We start from the raw sequence: 19,431 nt of genomic DNA, 5'->3' as shown, positions 1-19,431 counted from the left end.
CTCCAAAGGAATCACTGCACCCCTGGGCTGAGCTAAAAGTTAACAGTGTGTGAGAACCACCCAATCAGGCTCATGTCAAGTGGACACTTAGTACATCATTGCTGACTGGCCACAGACTAGCGGTGACTAACCTAGAAGCCAGGATGTGCATACAGGTGAGCAGTCGTTTGCCTCTGGTGGCCTCTGGGCTTGGCTCTCTGCATAGTGTTCATCCATAAGTGACAAACACCAGGGTACTTGCATCCGAACCTCCCAGGACAACTTGTTAAGCATGAAGATTCCTGGGCCCCACCCACAGGGCTTCTGATTCAGTGGGTCTGGAGTGGAGTCTAGGAATCTGTGTCTTTAACAACATCTCAGGTCCTTCTTCTTATAGGTGGGCTGGGGTGGGGGTGTCCCAGGTTAGCAACTGGCCAACGGGCTGCTTGTGACCTCCTGACACACTCTTCCTCCCTAACCTGCCAAAGAATATAATAAAATTTGAATTAGTTACCAATGTTAAAAAATCAGGATTTTGTTTTCCTGGAGCCTGAAAGTGGAAAGGGGTAGAAAGCTTTTGACTGAGAGAAATAGTTGAAGTGCTCCTAAGAACCCCTTGATGCTCAGGACCAGAAGGCCCCAGGCTCTTGAGGGGGCCAGGGTGGGATATGAGGATTAACTGAGAGTCTGGACCAGAGCAGTTGGCTCCATGGATAGCTAGGAAATTCGTTCTGTCACGAAACTGGGATGGAGAACATCTAGACCACAGACAGCAGGGCTGAGGCACAGAGCTGGACGTCGGGGATTATGTGAAAGTCTGTGTCCAGAGCCTGGACAGCCAGCTCCCATCCTCTGCCTTTGTTCCAGAATGTTGCAGCCAGGCTGTGTCCTCAGAGGGGTCACTGGAGGATTCTACTCCAGGGACATAGAGCTCTGGAGAAAAGCCCCTGATCCCCTGGGCTGAAGCCCACCAGCCAACAATCCCAACCCCTAGGCTAGCTTTTTCAGGGTTTCCTCTTGGATATGAGCAAACAGCCAAGGATGACCAGAGCTTGAGGAGGAGATCCTGCCCCATGAGAGTGAGAGAAATAAAGAAGTAGAAGAAAGAAATCCCAAGGAAATGTGATTGTAGGAATCCGCAAGCAATTTCAAAGTTTACTGATTATTCTCAGAGAGATCAGAGGTCAGTTCCTCCAGAAACCAAGAGCAGGACGCTAATGGGAAAGAAACCATCAGGGAGATAGAATGAGTTCTTAGACATTGAAAATGTAGTAGTCGTCAATAAGCTCGGAGGAATCGAACAATAAAGGCCCAAGAAATAGCGCAGACAGTAGGATACTGCTAATACAGGAGTAACGGAAAACATGAAGGAGTGGGAGCGGGAGAGGGCGAGTCTTGGGGTCCACTATCTGACTAATAGGAATTCCAGGAAACAAGGAGACAGAACGTGGCAGGAGGGGACTCCTGAAACTTTCACTCAAGAAACAGGGCCGAAGGACACAAACCACTCTACCAAAAGCAGAAGCAGAACAAAGAGTGAGGGTGATAGTATCAGTAGTCATAAACCCGATGCTCGCTGGTTGTGCACTCTGTGCCAGGTCCTGTTCTGAGGGCTCTGAGGTATTATCTCATTATCTGCACACCCCCCTTACGAGAAGGGTGCTCATGCCTGTTTCGCAGAGGCACACTCTTAAGTTACATGCCCCGGATGGCATGGTTCATAAATGGCATCATGGGGTTTTAGACCCAGGTGTTCTGACATCTGCTTTTATCGCCCTAACATGTCAGAACGCCATGCCTGAAGAGAAGACCCTAAAGGTTGCGAAAAGAGACAAAGATGTAGGACACAGCCGAAGGCACGTGAATCGGAGAGTATGGGCTTATCTAACGCAACCCTGGACACAGGAAGACCATGGAGAGAGGCCTTCAGAATTCTGAAGGAAAATGGTTTTCAAGGCAGAAATCTATACCAGCCAAATTCCCAAGCAAGTGGGAGAGTAGAGGATAGACATTTCCGACAGGTGAGGCCTCAACAATTTACCTCTCAAGCAGCCTTTTTAGGAAGCTACCAGAACTGTGTTCCAACAAAATAACAATCAGGAAAAACATGGAATCCAGCAAACAAGGACCCCAGCTCAGGGGGGGCCTGGGGGGCCTGGGGCGGGGGCTGGGGGCACAAAGGCTATGGCTGTGGGCAGAGGGAGGGTTTAGCTCTGAGAGCTAAAAAAAAAAAACCCTCAACCTCTGTGAATGCAGGAAATAGATAGGTAACTATAAACTAACAAAAAGCTGAAGAAGCATACTTTTCAGTAATACAGAAGAATTACCAGAAGAAATAAGTTTAGGGCGCCTGGGTGGCTCAGTTGGTTAAGCGACTGCCTTCGGCTCGGGTCACGATCCCAGGGTCCTGGGATCGAGTCCCACATCGGGCTCCCGGCTCGGTGGGGAGCCTGCTTCTCCCTCTGACTCTCTCCCCTCTCATGCTGTTTCTCTCTCACTCGCTCTCTAATAAATAAATAAAATCTTAAAAAAAAAATAAGTTTAGAAGTGGTGCTTACTGAATGGAATTCGTGGTTGGAGGGGCCAGGATAAGGGGTGCTGTTGTTCTAAGCCTTCGATTTTTTTCAGTTTTTCTTTTCTTTTGATTTTTTTTTTTTTTTTTTTTTTTTAGATTTTCTTTCCTTTCCTTTTCCTTAGTGCGCTGGCACACTGAGTTGGGGGGCGTAGGGTGGAGAAAGAGGGAGAGAGAGAATCTTAAGCAGTCTTCACGCTCAGCATGGAGCCCAATGCCAGGCTCAGTCTCACAACCCCTGAGATCATAACCTGAGCTGAAATCAAGAGTCGGATGCTTAACCAACTGAGCCACCAGGTGCCCCTTTTCTTTTGATTTTTTTAGAGCAGTTTTAGGTTCACGGCAAAATTAAGCAGAAGGTTCAGAGATTTCCTGTATACCCTCTACCCTCACAAAGGCACAGCTTCCTCCATGATCTGTGTCCTCCATCAGGGGTACATATGTTACAATTGATCAATGTGCATGGACCCGTCATCGTCACCCATGGTCCATGTTGACATTAGGGTTCACTCTGGGTGTTGTGCATTCTGAGGTTTGGACAAATGTGTAATGATGTGTATCCACCGTAATGGTGTCATACTGAGTAGCTTCACTGCCCTGCAGATCCTCTGTGCTCCTGCCTATTCGTCTCCTACCCCCGACCCCCTGGCAACTAATCTTTTCACTGTCTCCATAGTTTTTAAGTCTTTGATTTTATAACTACATGTGTGCATTAAGTAAATTAAGAAAAATTCAGTGGCTTTCACCTAAAAAACAGTAAATCTTTTGAAAAACCAGTAAATCTGGCAGCTCAGGGCGGCCACTGTGCTTGGGAGCATTGGACGGAGCTCCATAGCTGTGGATCCTTTTGGTTAGGAGTTGCCCTTCCAAGTTTGCTGTCATCCCAAACAGGTCAGTTTCCCTCATTTCTTTACTTCTGTTCCTTGTAGACTTCAAGCGTGTGCCTTATAGTCGAGTGACTCTCCTCTGTACCCTGCTCAGCTGTCAACCTGCTAGGAGTTGTATGTGGAAGATTCATTACCTGCAGGGACAGGTTCTTAGGTGCCACTGCTGAGGCTGACGCTGACAGTTCCCTTGTACGGAGTCCCGTTCAGTACCCCAGAATAGCTTCTTGCTGAATCACACTGTTTTTAGACAGCCCCGAGTAGTAGATTACGTAAGTGCGATTAACACTGATTTAGTGAAATCCCACTTTGAGAGGCTCATCTTGCAGGCAAACGCATTCAAGCCCAATACCCTTAATGGGGGTTGTCCCACTGAGCAGATGGCAGATGGCCCATCCGTTCTGCTTCCAGGAGCTTCTCCTAGAGCAAATCCACCAGGATGACAAGGACGAAATCGTCTAGTCGGAATGTTGTCAGTAGGAATTATGAAAAGTGTATCTCATGCCCCCAGGAGTCGACATTCTGATTTTAGCGAAGTGCTACACAGATCTGATCTTTTGGTGTGTTGTTTAAAGGATGATTGTCATTCTCATAAGAGGAACAAGAACTCATGGAGCCCTAGATCAAGGTGGTCCTGGCATTCAAAAAGAGCAGTAGGGATTCCTTTTTGTTAGGACAGAGGGAAAGAGAATGTTTGCAACAAAGAGCAGCTGTAGCAGAAGCCCGTTCAGTGTGTGTGAGTCTCCATCTGGAGAGGTATCAGGTTAGGAGCTAGTAGGTTAATTTCTCCTTTTAGATCCTTTGTCAATAACACCAAGAAAGTTTCAGACTAGAAGCAACTTTGATGGGCCTTTCAAAGCTACAAGCCCTTCTTTCAGTAACTATATTGCAACTGACCATTCCACCTGGGCGGTAGTTTCATTTTAGAAAATGTCAAGAACAGGAGCCACTATGGGAAAGACATTTAAAAGCTGGCGATGGGAACCTACAGCCTTGGGCATCCCAATAGTGAGTCAGCGACAAGGCACAGATTTGAGTGCAAGTCTCTCTGGGCTCCCAACAGAAATGCATTCCATTAATATGCTCAGGAAATACTAACAAATGACAAAGCACAACCAAAGGGTATGTCAACTCAATATATTTTAAATAAACTTTTCTGCAATTATATTATGTCCCTGGCTTAATATTTGAGATAGCGGCTGATCACATCTACTTGGGAAATTTTCCAGCCCCTACTACACAGGAAATTTCCCCACTTTTGAGCCACAAATCCCCAGTTGTAGATATGATTGTTCCCCAAATTCAGCTTCACCTTGGATGTGTTTTAGAGCTACTTATTGTTACTCTTCTTCAGACTTTCTCAAACCTCCTGAGTCGCCTTAAAGAAGCCAGACTGGGAGGCAAAAGTTACGGTTTAGCCACACAGTGATTTACTAAAATTAGTTCACTTCTGTTCTGAAGTGCTGACAAGGAATTTGTGTGGGGATGAAATGAAGAGATGTGTATGATATTAATCTGTCAAGTCCTATGTAATGAAGTATGGGGCGAGGAAGATCATAGCAATGCTCAAAACCTGGTAAGAGTTCATGCTACAGTGTTCTTTTTCTGTTGGGTTTGTTTTCTTTATAAATCGATCGTAAGTATGAAGGTTTCTCAGGCAGTGATGAGTCAGAGGTTGCAGGGTGGGTGAAGGGCATCCCTAACTGGAAAACACCCTCCCCCCCATTATTCAGTGTTTTCCAAAGTGTTTTCTGTGGGTCATCCACATAAGCATTACATGCAGAACTTGTTAAATATTTAGATTCTGGTGCCCACCTCCTGTCCCCAGACCTAATGAAGGACTATTCTGGGACAGAACCGAGGAGTATGCATCCATAGCAAACACCCCAGATGTTTCTCAAGTATATTAAAGTTTGGGAATCTGTGGATACTTCCAAAGGTTCTACATGGTGTGATGCTGTATGTTGTGGGAATGATACAAGACGTTCAAAGTATTCAGCGTCCAGTCTGATGGACAGAGCCACGGGGTCAGTGTGTTACCAAAAGCTAAATGATTCAAACCGTCAGGACATTTAAATGGTGAAAAACATGTATTTGTTTCTACTGAATGCCTCATGTTTCAGCCTCACCTCGATTGACATCAAACAAGTTAGTTAATCTACTTCAAACCCAATTTTGTTTTTCTCATTAAAGAAAGCAGTGGCAGAAAGAGTTGAATTTTAATCCTCACCTTCGTTTAGTATGAAGGCCAAGGATAAGAGGGTCACTTTAAAAGATGAACATTTTGCTAAAGTGTAGATAACTTAAATGCAAATGCACGGCAGCCTTTTGAGAAGAGAAACTTAGGTATGAGCCGAGAGACCTCAGTGGGGAGATGGATAAAATCGGAAGATAAGCAAAACGATGAGATAAAAATGCCAGAATGATGGGAACAACTCAAAATTCTACAGCATTATCCCTCTCTTTCCCTACCAACCCACAATTCTTCTCTGAACCATTGGCATTTTGGAAGACCTACCTTTTGGCAGGGGGAGAGAATGAGATGCAAAGAAGGAAGTACAGGAGAAGTGAAGGTGGAGAAAAAGAGGCAGGTGTCTGTGGGGCACAAAGCTCATTCCTCCAAAAAAGTGAATGGGAGTTAGGTTGTCAAAACCTACTTGGGCCATTGTCCTTCTAGCCCGGAGTACTGATGACATGGTATGGCCCGAAGTGTCTTCACTCTGCCTTATTACCTGCTTTGTCCATGTTGGGCTGCTCTGCTTTAAGAACAAATTGGATGAGTGGAAATCCTTTGCTCAGCGTGAAAGAAAACGCACTTCCATGGAATGCGAGTTCTTAGACCAACTTCAGTTATTCTCCAGATAATCCATGGAGACTTTGTTCATGAGTAGACTTCTGTGCTTTTGCTTGATAGGTTCTTGCCTTTCCATTTTATTTATGTATTCTTTCCCCCCAAAGAATATCAAATACTTGAAACTTGATCATGCATGTAGTAAATATGAGGGTCATATAAGGGATGTTCCCATAATGAATGGAGGCACTAACAAAATTTTGGGAGCAATGGTGATAATGATTGGCTAAGCCCATTTGGGAAAATAAATATGCTTTGCCTGTTTTTTTTTTTTTTTTTTTTTTAGTAAGTAGGTTGTTTAGCAGGAGTTTCAGGAAAATGTATGTAATTAGTAGTTACAACAAGCTTAAGACAATTATTTTTAATAATATGTCTATACAACGAAAACTCTTTTACTTAACAAATGAATACAAGTAGTAATTGCTCTTGCTGGAATATGTCATAATGATTTTGTAAAGTACATTATTAACCTTCATGACAGCATGGGAAATGATTATTATTCTAACCATTTTTGCAGATCAGAATATGAGTAATAGAGGTCAAATGACTCGATTGTTGAAGAAGCAAGCTTGTTATACCAATCTTCAGACATTTTCTATCATACCCATCACATTTCTTGAAAGAAAATCGTTAAAAACCAGTATGGGGGTGGAGGTGCCTGGCTAGATCAGTCGGAAGAGCATGTGACTCTTGATCTTGGGGTTGTGAGTTCAAACCCCACATGGTGTAGAGATTACTTAAAAATAAAATCTTAAAAAATCCAGTACAGGGAAGTTCTTTATTTTTATCGAGTTATTATGGCTAGAACAATTGTCTTAGGGAAACTTTAAAATGCAGTAATGCATCTGTTTATTGCATATCATTGATTTTATCTTGCTATCTGCTGTCTAATATTGAGAAAGCCCAGTGAAAATCTAGGTCAGACGAAAGACCTATGTCTTTTTGAATATTAATCCACTGAGATCCCTACCTAACTGAGGGAAAACACATAATGAAGTGTGCCTGATCTTTTTTCTTTCTTTTCCATAATGAGTTATCATGATTCCTTAAAATAGAAGATAAATGTCTCTTAGATTGAATGTGTAGATAATGGTGTGTGTAATAGGGTATCATCAGGGACCCAGGACAAGTTTGCCTTCCCAAGAAGAAAGACATCATTGTCCAGGTCTAATTCCATCCATTTCTCATGCTACATTACTAGGCTGAGAAGATAGGCATTTTCAAGTTAATGGTCTTGTACCCTAAATTGGGATACAATATGGCGGTCACTTTGTCAATGCTAAGTATAAGCAGTGAGTCCTGGTGAGTAAGGGCCTAAGAGTGGCGAGGGCACGTGAAGCCAAACACATAGAGTCCAACTGGGTGCTGGCTACCAGGTGCGTGGTTTGGAGCTTCTCTGCAAGTGGAATACGTCACAAGGGGGCTTCTTGCTTTCCTTCCCAAGCTCTGGTCTCCAGGGCTCTGTGCTTCCTCATCACACTGACACCCTTAGGGTCCGGTTGCACCATGCATTGTTCAACTCCTTGTCCCTAGACACCAGTGTGGTGTCTGGCATGAAGCCAGCACTCAGACATGTCTGCTAATAAATGATCACATCCCTGCCACTTCCTGTTCCTTTGTCCTTAAAGCCTCCTGTGTGTACTCACACAACTCTTGGTGCTGCCAGTATCTTTAGACATCACATTGTCCTGCTCTCTCCATGCCTTCTGAGCTCAGGCTTGTGTTAGCTCTCACTTGAACTTAACCATTCCAGAGTATCTTTGAGCACCTATTGTTTGCCAGGCAGTTTCTAGACACTAAAACGTCCAGGTACAGTACTGATAAGGTTCAAATCACAACAGCATTACGATGGATGACGTTGTTTTCCTGAAACTGACTTACTGGTGTTAGCTTGCCCAGTAAAAAGGTGCATTTTCATATTTTTCTGTTTGTTGTCTAAATGATCTTTAAAACTTTTTTCCTTTGACCCCAATGGGCCTCTTCCTACCCTACCCCGAGATTGGAGACATGGATAGCATGTTTGAAGGCTGCTGGGAATGGTCCTGCAGACAGAGGAGCAACAGATGATGATTTCTGTAACCAGCCCCATTCTACTCATGTAGCAGTGAGTATCCCTTGAGGCCCCACCTGGTCTCCCTACTTCTAGGTTTTTGCTTTCTCACCGGTTCCTCCCACTGCTGCCAGATTACCCTTCCTGGAGCCCAGCTCTGATTACATCACTGCCCTGTTTTGCTCAGAAGTCATTGGCGGTCCCACTTCCAAACGAATCAAGTCCTCATGTCTTGGTCAACATTTATGGCGCTGTCCTCTCTGGTCCCAGTTGATCTTTCCGTGGAATGGGGCAGCATTTGTGAAAGTGCCCCAAGTAGTGTCTGTTCATGTTTCAAAATCACATATTCTCTTCCACAAATCCCTGTCCCTTACCTGAGGTTTCAGTGACTCTGAGCTTATTTCTGTCCCAGGAAGCCTTGGGGGACATATCCTCCATGGTCTCAGCTCCCGGTGTTACTTCTTTTCACACGGTGCATCCTTGGATATTGGGGTCCCCAAATGCCACATCCTATTCTACATTCTGAAACTCCTCTGCAGGGTGTTATGGCTTTTTCACATTGCATCTTTTATCTGGGCCCCAAGCTATAGGTGTAGTTTCATCTTTTATCTCGCTCCCCCCCCCCCCATGCCTTGCCCAGACCTTGCACTCAGCTCAGAGTATTAACAGCAGTGCATAGCCTCCATAGGACCCTTCTGTGTTCCTGGTGCTATGCTCATTGCTTCGTGAATTATATACTTACTCTTCAAAGAGTGTCCAAAGAAAGTGCTTTTTAAAAACCCCTATTTTGCTTTAAATGGAGGAGATGAAACATTTGGTGAGCAGCAGAGCTGGAATTGAACTTGGGTGGGGAGGTTTATCCACCATGCCCTACTATCAGCTGTTTGTTGTAGACCTCTTGAACGAACAAACGAATGAACGAATGAATGAATGAATGGCGCAAAGGATACCTGACTGGGAAATGAGGAGTGTTTGATGAAGATCATCATTCATCCTAGGAAACCGCAAAAGCTGTTCCTTCTAATGGAAGGAGCAGCTCCCTGGTACGTTCTCGTGGCATGGGAGTAATGCTGTGGTGGGTGAGGGTTGCTGAAATGAGACAGAGGTTGGGTTGGGCTGGGTTCTAAGATGCTAATAGCTCACGTTACAAATGTATATCCTTGCCCACTTGCATAGATCATTGAATATTCTAACCCAAATATTCTATAGAATTAGACACTACTCAGAAATTATTTCTTTTCCTCTTGGATACAGCATCTTCATTTTGAAAGAATCAATAGCCTGAAAATGAATTTTTAAAAAGACGTTTTTAAAAGTCAGTGTTATTTCAAGAGGGGAAGGTGTCCTGTCTTTCACCTGCAGATAAATAAATACAATCTGTGGTTCTCTGTGTTTCATCCTTCCAGACTACAAGTTATCAAACACTTAAATATTTAAAGCCTCAAATTAACTTCAAGATAACACTAAAATGCACCAATGTCCTTTACCCTGATAAGAAGAGCAATGAATGATTTTAAATTAATGCCAAGTGTACATGCTCTGAATATATTAAGGAAGCCCTGTACTTTGTATGCCTGGCTGAGCCTATGCTTGTTCTCCCTGCAATTGAGGAGGATTGGTTGGTGCTCATTTAACAATACCGGCGACAAACAGCACGGTGACTTCCAAGCACAGGCAGGCAATGGGAGCAGGTGGGCTGCAGCTCTGGCCACCCGGCCCAGCTGCCTTTGAAGTCCCTTGTTGCATTGTGCCCCATGCTGCGTGGTTAGTAGTGTGGACCCTTAGTCTAAGTTGGTCCTCACCAGCATCCTGGGAGGTGGGCAGGGGATGGATTACTAATTACCCTTTTGCAAGTCAGGAAACTGAGGCACAGGAAGTTTGAGTTGCTTACCAGAATTGAGTGTTCTTTGTTACTTCTGTCCTTTGGGATTTTTGGAGGTCAAGTTGATATTGTCTTTACAGAATTAAAATATGCACAGACTTTGACCATGAAGTTGCTTCTTAGATCTTATCCTGTATATGCTGACATGGGAAGGTCTTGCAGGCATACTGTGAAGAGGGGGGAAAAAAGGCAACAAATAATACACTGTTTACGTAAAAAAGAATTCTGTGTATTTCCATGTGTAGAGATTTATGTTTGCAAGTGCTAAGAAGACAGATAGGCAGCAGTGGTTAGAGTGCTCATATCTGGGGAGGAGGGTGGTGGGGAGTGTTTCAGGGGAATTTCTCTCTATAATGATATTTCCACTGCTAGCAGATGTAGCTGGCCGGCTTTAGTGCTAGTAGCCTCATTGTGGGAATTTGTGGTTTTTTGATAGAATGAATGTTGCAGCCTAAAATACAAAAAGTTTAGAATATCTGAGCTTTTTGCTACTCTGCCATTCACTCGTGCTTCAGAAATAGCCCTAAAGGAAGCAAGCACATGGGTTTGGATATCCTCAAGGGAGCATGAGAACCACTTGATGCCTGATATTTAACACAAAAGTCAGCAGCTGTCTCAGGTGTCCCTGTTCAGAGTTGTGTGAAACCTTGTATTTTTTTCCCCTAGTGTTCATTATAGTTGAAATTAACTATATTTCCTAGTGTGTAATTATTTCCTAAATGTCTGTTTTGTCCTTAGGACTGTGAGCTTCTTAGGTAAGGATTATGACTGACTGACTGAATGGTTGAATGAATGGTTGAATGAATGAGACCTTGCCAGTCGTTCAGCCATTCAATATTCGTTTCCTTGGCTGCCATGACCGATTGCCACAATCAGGGTAGATTAATACAATTATTCTATCCCAGTTCTGGGGTCAGAAATCTGAAGTCAAGTTGATGGAAGGGCCATGCTCTCTCCAAAGGCTCAAGGGGAGAATCTTTCCTTGCCTCTCCCAGCTTCTGGTGGTTGCTGGTGATCCTTGGGGTTCCTTGGCTTGTAGATGCATCATTCCAAGCTCCACCTCCCTCTTCCCATGAATTTGGGGGGAGGGGATACTATTCAATCCAGTAGAGGAGCTATAAAGGAAAAAAAAAAAGAAAATTCGGTAATTCACTGGATATTGGGGCCAAGTCTTTCACTGTTGGAAAAGTAGAATAGAAAAAGAGACGAAGGCAAAAGCAGGAAGGGAAGGATGTGGACCAAGGAGAGGGCAGAGGACATTTCTTTAACTGAAAAACATTTTGTGAATCATTTTTTTAAATGCCCTGCAGAATACTGCGTGGTACTGAGGGAGCCCTGACCTCTGCCCCAAGCACCTCGGGCCTCCTGGCTCCCTTGCCTCTGTCGTTGCACATAGGTGACCACTTCCTGCTGCTGAGATGTGGATTGAAGGGTGGCTGGGTGACATCCTTAACTGCCTTATGAGATGGCTTATGAGAAGTATGCAGAAGACTTTTCATGAAGAGTATATTATTGTGCCAAGAAACCAGCCTGCCTTCTCCCTCTCTTTCACTCTAGAGGGAGAGGCTTCGACTTAATTCCCCAGGGGAAAGAGGTCCTTGACTTCATAGGTATCAACATGAAAATGTTCCCCAGATGTGTGCTGGCTCTCCAGGCACAGAAGCTGCTAAGTGTTTAAAAGCGCACTGTGAGCTCAGTGGACCATGTGCTCTTACTTGTAGAGCTTTTATCTAGAATACAGGTTGTTTCTCAGTAGATGTCCCTCAGGAAAATAACAGGACCCTAGCTGAGTTGGCACAATTGTGGAAATCATAATCACGTGGCAGAAAGTCAAAGGGATGGCGGGTGTGGACTTCCTTCTTTCATTCAGCGAGCCTGGCATGTGCTTGGTGCAGACATCACAGGATGTGAAGTCCATGGCTCCTGCTTTCTAGGGTTCACATTTTTTCCATGGGTTTGTAACCAGGGACCCATAGGCTTGGTGACCCATTAACCCTCTAAAACTTATGACATAGACAAGTTTTTGTGTGTCTATGAGGGTATGTGGACGTAGTCACCAATACTTACTGAGGACCCATCTGCTGAGGATTCGGTCTGGATGGCATTGATGATAGTTTGAGATCTTTCAACTTTTACGGTCCCTTTAACATCTTTGCAGTTTAGCTAAATGTACCGAAAACATTTATCTAAAAATTCAACTGCTTTGCTTTTGTCCTCATCACTCAAACTACCATTGCCAATATTGAGTTGAATGAGCATGTCTACACTTCAGGACTGTGGTGAAGCACGCTGTTTCCCTGGAGGGAATTCCACCTTCCTTTCAGGGAATGTTTAGAACCTCGGCATCGCAAAGACAAAGTTACAGTGATGTCTGAGTGCGTCTCAACTCTGGCTGTTTGTTAGAACCACTTAGAAAGCTGATGAACTACAACATGGATGAGTAGGTCACATTCCCCAGAGACTCAGATTTAAGTCACCTCTCAAAGTGGCTCAGGCATCACTGTGTTCTAAAAGCTCCCCGGGTGGCTCTGAAGTGGAGCCAGGAGGGAGAACTCTGAGCTGAGAGATGGTAACATCTCACTCAGGCACTCCTGGGTTGTGGAAAAAGCTGAGGTGTCTGGCCCACCTGCACCAGGGGCTGTGGACAGGGAGGATCTGTGAGCTGGTTGCAGGGTTGCAGGGTTCTTGTGTCACGGAGTCAAAGAAAATCTCCGGGATGAAAAGGTGAAGTGACCTGAAAGCTTATTAAGGGAAGGTGGGAACAGAAAGGAAAGGAGCTTTCCAAAGTGAGAGGGGTCCAAAATGGGTTGCCACTGAGGGCTTTTCTGGTCAGTCTTTTATAGAAAACTGACCAGGGAACTTGGTAAATATCTTGACTATAACATTTAAGACAAGGCGGATTTGTAAATATTATGAAAACATCTCATCTATATTTAGAACAAACAAGGTGAATTTGTTATGTTCCCTTCTCTTTGGTTAATATCTCGTCTGTAACATTTCCCCACATCTGGGATTTCTGTGAGCCTAGTTTCGTAGCCCCCTGTGTGAGCCTAGTCATGTAGTCTCCTACCTGTCTCTCTACCTAGCCTCGTCTGTCCCTTACTCAAGCTGACCCCATAGATGGCTGAAGCCTGGCGGGAGAAGGACGCTTGGACTTTGGGATGTGAGGCAAAGAAGTCTTCCCAGAGAGCGAGGAGTGAGTGGCAAGATTTACCAGGTACCAGTAGGAGCTGCCCTCCAGGTGTGGCCAAAGGGCCTGTCTTTCTGTTCCCTGCGGATTCAAGTGAGAAAGAAGCCTTGCTGCAGAGAGCAAATGGGTTTGCCGAGGTGCTGGGGAGTGGTCAGTGGCACCAATGGGCCAGGGCAGGGCTGGGGGTTGTGGGCACTGGATAGGGGTTCCAGACTCCAGCCGCTCTGCCAGCCCAAGCACCTATAATAAGTTCCCTGTTTGGTTGTAATAAAAATAAATAATAATTATGATGAACAACAGTGAGAGCTCATAAGTGCTTAGATGGCAGCCATTGTGCTAAGTGCTTTTTGTGCATTATTTTATTTAAATATCAGTAAACGGTGTGATTCGTATTCCTCTTGCTCAGATCGAATGCAAGATGGGGTCATTTTTTTAATGAGATGTAATTGACATATGACACTAAGTGTAAGTAAGATATACAGCCTGTTGATTTGATACATATTGCAATATGATTACCACCATATTGTTTGCTAACATCTCCGTCATGTCACATAACTGTCACTTCTTTTTTTTTTAAAAGATTTTATTTATTTATTTGATGGAAACACAGTGAGAGAGGGAACACAAGCAGGGGGAACGGGAGAGGGAGAAGCAGGCTTTCCGTGGAGCAGGGAGCCTGATGCGGGGTTCGATCCCAGGACTCTGGGATCATGACCTGAGCCAAAGGCAGACGCTTAACTGTCACCCAGGTGCCCCATAACTGTCACTTCTTTTTTGTGATGGGAACATTTGAGATCTGGTCACTTAGCAACTTTAAAGTGTATAGTACGGTACCGTTGACTATAATCACTATACTCTACATCAAATCTCTCAAGTTACTCATCTTCTAGTTGCAAGTTGTGTCCTTGGACAATAACTCCCCAACTCCCCCACGTCTCAACCCCTGGTGACCACTCTGTTTCTACTCTTGTTTCTATGAATTTGGCTCTTTTAGATTCCACAAGTAAGTGATAACATGCATTGTTTGTCTTTCTTTGTCTGGCTTATTTTACTTGCATAATGCCCTCAAGGTTCACATGTTGTTGCAAATGGCAAGATTTTATTCTTTCTCATGACTGAATAATATTCCTCTGTGCGTATATATATTTCATATCTTCTTTATCCGTTCTTCCACTGTCAGACACTTAGGTTGTTTCTGTATCTTGACTGTCATGAATCAGGCTGCAGTGAACATGGGAGTGCAGATATCTTTTCAGTATCTTGTTTTCATTCCATTTAAGTGTATACTGAGAAGTGGAATTGTTGGATCATATGGTAATTTTAATTTTTTGAGGTGCCTCTGTACAATTTTCCCAAGTGGCTGAATCAGTTTACGTTCCTGCTAACAGTGTTCCAGGTTCCCTTTCTCCACATCCTCACCAACACTTGTTATCTCTTGTCTTTTTGAGGATAGTTATTCTAACAGGTGCAGTGCCTCATTGTGGTTTTGATTTGCATTTCCCTGATGATTAGTGATGTTGAACACCTTTTCATGTACCTCTTGGTCATTTGGACTCATGCTTGATTTTCCTTTTACCTCAGAATCCTGACCTGATCCTGGGGCACCTGGGTGGCTTCATCAGTTGAGCATCTGACTCTTGGTTTTGGCTCAGGTCATGGTCTCCTGGTCGTGGGATTGAGCCCTGAATCAGGCTCCATGCTCAGCGGGGAGTCTGCTTGAAAGAGTCTCTCCCTCAGTCCCTCACCCCCTCTTTCAAATAAATAAATCTTAAAAAAATAAAAGAATCCTGACCTGATCCTTTAGTATGTTCTGTCAGCTTTAACTTCGGAATGCATTTCCCTTTGGACTATTTCTTACTCTCTTCCCTGTTGTTACTTTTATCTTGTGCCAGGACTTCTGCAATGATCTCCTAGCTGCTTTTCTTATTCCCAATCTCTTCCCCTTTCTCGTGTTCCCATCCATTCATTGCACAGCCGCTAGAGGCATTTTTCAAAGCACATAAATTCATTGTGTCATTCCCTTATTTACCCCTACCCTACGCTCCCACCCCAACAGCATGTACATAATGTTTTGTATATGTCAGTTAGGACACGTTGATTGTGTTGTTCACATCATATATACAGGGTCCTCATTACATTTTTCCCCCCATAAACTATGAAGAGCAATGTGTTGAAATCCCCCATTATAAATTTAGATTTATCTACTTCTCTATTAGTTCTTTAAATTTTTTGCTTTATATATTTTGAAAGTATGTTACCGAGGGCATATATATTGGGAATTGTGATATTGTTTGTCATTATGAAATGTCCCTCTTAATCTGTAGGTTTCATGCCTTAAAGTGTACTTCGATATAGTGTAACTACATCCTTCTTCAGGTTATTGTTTCTATGACTTATCTTTTCCCAGCTTTTCTGTTTTCAACCTTCCTCCTTATATTTTACTTGTGACTCTTGTAAACAGCAGAGTTACGTTTTAAAAATTTATCCTAACAAACTTGGTCTTTTAATTGAAGATTTTATTCATTTGCACTTAATTATTGGTATATTGGATTTATACCTACCATTTTATATTTATACTAACATAAACAAAACCCACCTGTTTTATGTTCCTTTCTCTCACTTTTCTTGCCCTCTTTTGGATTAATAAAATATTTTTTATCATTTCATTTTTCCTCTCTTACTAATTACACATTCTTCTATTCTTTTAGTAGCTGTCCTAAAGATCACAATATGAATCTTGTCTTATTCCAATCTCAAACAGATTTTACTTTTATTATTTCTCCAATAGTGGTAAAAACTTAGAACACCTTAACTCCAATTTCCCCCTCCATCTTTTGCATTTGTGATTGTCATACAGCACTACACATATTTTATTTTTATTAATTTAAAAAATATATTTTTTAATTTATTTGAGAGAAAGAATGAGTAGGGAGGGGCTGAGGGAGAGGGAGAAGCAGGCTCCCTGCTGAGTGCAGAGCCCAATGTGAAGCTCAGTCCTGGGACTCCAGGATCATGACCTTAGCCAAAGGCAGATGCTTTACCATCTGAGCCACCCAGGTGCCCCTAACACATATATTTTTTAAGACGTATCTTAGAGACAGACAGAGAGTGCATGCATAAGTGGGAGGGGCAGAGGGAGAGAGAATCTCAAGCAGAGCCCGTTCACAGCGGAGCCTGACACAGGGCTCGATCTCACGACCAGAGCTGAAATAAAAAGTCAGGCGCTTAACCAACTGTGCCACCCAGGCACACATACACATATTTTTATTCTTCGTGTATTTTAAAACCCACAAGAAATTACTACAGTTGTTTTGTGCACTACATTTTCAGTCAGCATTCTTTATATTTATCTGCATGCTTACATTTTCCATTTTTCTTGCTGTTCCTTTGCAATTGTGTGTTTCTCTCTGGGAATCATTGTCCTTCTGCGTGAAGGAATCTCTTTAATACTGCTTTAAGTGAAGTTTGTCAGGTTGTTTTTTTTTTAATAATTTTTTATTGTTATGTTAATCACCATACATTACATCATTAGTTTTTGATGTGTTCCATGATTCATTGTTTGTGCATAACACCCAGTGCTCCACACAGAATGTGCCCTCTTTAATACCCATCACCAGGCTAACCCATCCCCCCACCCCTCTCCCCTCTAGAACCCTCAGTTTGTTTTTCAGAGTCCATTGTCTCTAATGGTTCGTCTCCCCCTCCGACTTACTCCCCTTCATTCTTCCCCTCCTGCTATCTTCTTCTTCTTTTTTTCTTAGCGTATATTGCATTATTTGTTTCAGAAGTACAGATCCGTGATTCATCAGTCTTGCACAATTCTCAGTGCTCACCATAGCACATACTCTCCCCAATGTCTATCACCCAGCCACCCTGTCCCTCCCACCCCCCACCACTGCAGCAACCCTCAGTTTGTTTCCTGAGATTAAGAATTCCTCATATCAGTGAGGTCAAATGATACACGTCTTCTCTGATGGACTTATTTCACTCAGCATAACACCCTCGAGTTCCATCCACGTCGTTGCAAATGGCAAGATCTCATTCCTTTTGATGGCTGCATAATATTCCATTGTGTATATATACCACCTCTTCTTTATCCGTTCATCTGTCGATGGACATCTTGGCTCTTTCCACAGTTTGGCTATTGTGGACATTGCTGCTATAAACATCGGGGTGCACGTACCCCTTTGGATCCCTACATTTGTATCTTTGGGGTAAATACCCAGGAGTGCAATTGCTGGATCGTATGGTAGCTCTCTTTTCAACTGTTTGAGGAACCTCCATACTTTTCCAGAGTGGCTGCACTAGCTTGCATTTCCACCCACAGTTTAGGAGGGTTCCCCTTTCTCCGCATCCCCGCCAACATCTGCCGTTTCCTGACTTGTTCATTTTAGCGATTCTGACTGGTGTGAGGTGGTATCTCATGGAGGTTTTGATTTGGATTTCCCTGATGCCGAGCGATGTTGAGCACTTTTTCATGTGCCTGTTGGCCATTTGGATGTCTTCTTTGGAAAAATGTCTGTTCATGTCTTCTGCCCATTTCTTGATTGGATCATTTGTTCTTTGGGTGTTGAGTTTGATAAGTTCTTTATAGATTTTGGAGACTAGCCCTTTATCTGATATGTCATTTGCAAATATTTTCTCCCATTCTGTCGGTGGTCTTTTGGTTTTGTGGACTGTTTCTTTTGCTGTGCAAAAGTTTTTATCTTGATGAAATCCCAATAGTTCATTTTTGCCCTGGCTTCCCTTGCCTTTGGTGATGTTTCTAGGAAGAAGTTGCTGCGGCTGAGGTCGAAGAGGTTGCTGCCTGTGATCTCCTTTAGGATTTTGATGGACTCCTGTCTCACGTTTAGGTCTTTCAACCATTTGGAGTCTATTTTTGTGTGTGGTGTAAGGAAATGGTCCAGTTTCATTCTTCTGCATGTGGCTGTCCAATTTTCCCAACGCCATTTGTTGAAGAGACTGTCTTTTTGCCATTGGACATTCTTTCCTGCTTTGTCAAAGATGAGTTGACCATAGAGTTGAGGGTCCATTTCTGGGCTCTCGATTCTGTTCCATTGATCTATGTGTCTGTTTTTGTGCCAGTACCATGCTGTCTTAATGATGACAGCTTTGTAATAGAGCTGGAAGTCCGGAATTGTGATGCCGCCAGCTTTGCTTTTCTTTTTCAACATTCCTCTGGCTATTCGGGGTCTCTTCTGGTTCCATACAAATTTTAGGATTATTTGTTCCATTTCTTTGAAAAAAGTGGATGGTATTTTGATGGGGATTGCATTGAATGTGTAGATTGCTCTAGGTAGCATTGACATCTTCACAATGTTTGTTCTTCCAATCCATGAGCATGGAACGTTTTTCCATTTCTTTGTGTCTTCTTCAATTTCTTTCCTGAGTATTTTATAGTTTTCTGAGTGCAGATCCTTTGCCTCTTTGGTTAAATTCATTCCTAGGTATCTTATGGTTTTGGGTGCAATTGTAAATGGGATCGACTCCTTGATTTGTCTCTCTCTTCTGTCTTGTTGTTGGTGTATAGGAATGCCACTGATTTCTGTGCATTGATTTTATATCCTGCTACTTTACTGAATTCCTGTATGAGTTCTAGCAGTTTTGGGGTGGAGTCTTTTGGGTTTTCCACATACAGTATCATATCATCTGCAAAGAGTGAGAGTTTGACTTCCTCTTTGCCGATTTGGATGCCTTTGATTTCTTTTTGTTGTCTGATCGCTGTGGCTAGGACTTCTAATACTATGGTGAATAGCAGTGGTGAGAGTGGACATCCCTGCTTTGTTCCTGACCTTAAGGGAAAAGCTCTCAGTTTTTCCCCATTGAGAATGATATTTGCTGTAGGTTTTTCATAGATGACTTTTATGATATTGAGGTATGTACCCTCTATCCCTATACTCTGAAGAGTTTTGATCAAGAAAGGATGCTGTACTTTGTCAAATGCTTTTTCTGCATCTACTGAGAGGATCATATGTTTCTTGTTCTTTCTTTTGTTAATGTATTGTATCATCTTGATTGATTTG

The 19,431-nt window shown here is 43.1% G+C and overlaps 1 protein-coding gene across 1 annotated transcript in view; it reads left to right on the top strand.

Moving 5' to 3' along the window:
- Positions 1-4,905: 4,905 nt before the first annotated feature.
- The window catches only part of C15H10orf90 (chromosome 15 C10orf90 homolog), a 275,568-nt gene continuing 261,042 nt past the window's right edge, over positions 4,906-19,431 (top strand). The window contains exons 1-2 of the mRNA XM_035724343.1: positions 4,906-5,011; positions 8,285-8,390. The gene's annotated coding sequence lies outside the window, so the exon portion shown is untranslated. The remainder of the gene's footprint in view (positions 5,012-8,284; positions 8,391-19,431) is intronic.

Source organism: Zalophus californianus, chromosome 15 (assembly GCF_009762305.2).
Source record: "Zalophus californianus isolate mZalCal1 chromosome 15, mZalCal1.pri.v2, whole genome shotgun sequence".
Lineage (NCBI taxonomy): Eukaryota > Metazoa > Chordata > Mammalia > Carnivora > Otariidae > Zalophus > Zalophus californianus.
Note: the sequence above shows the minus strand (reverse complement) of the source record. Positions and strands in the feature narration are given on the sequence as shown.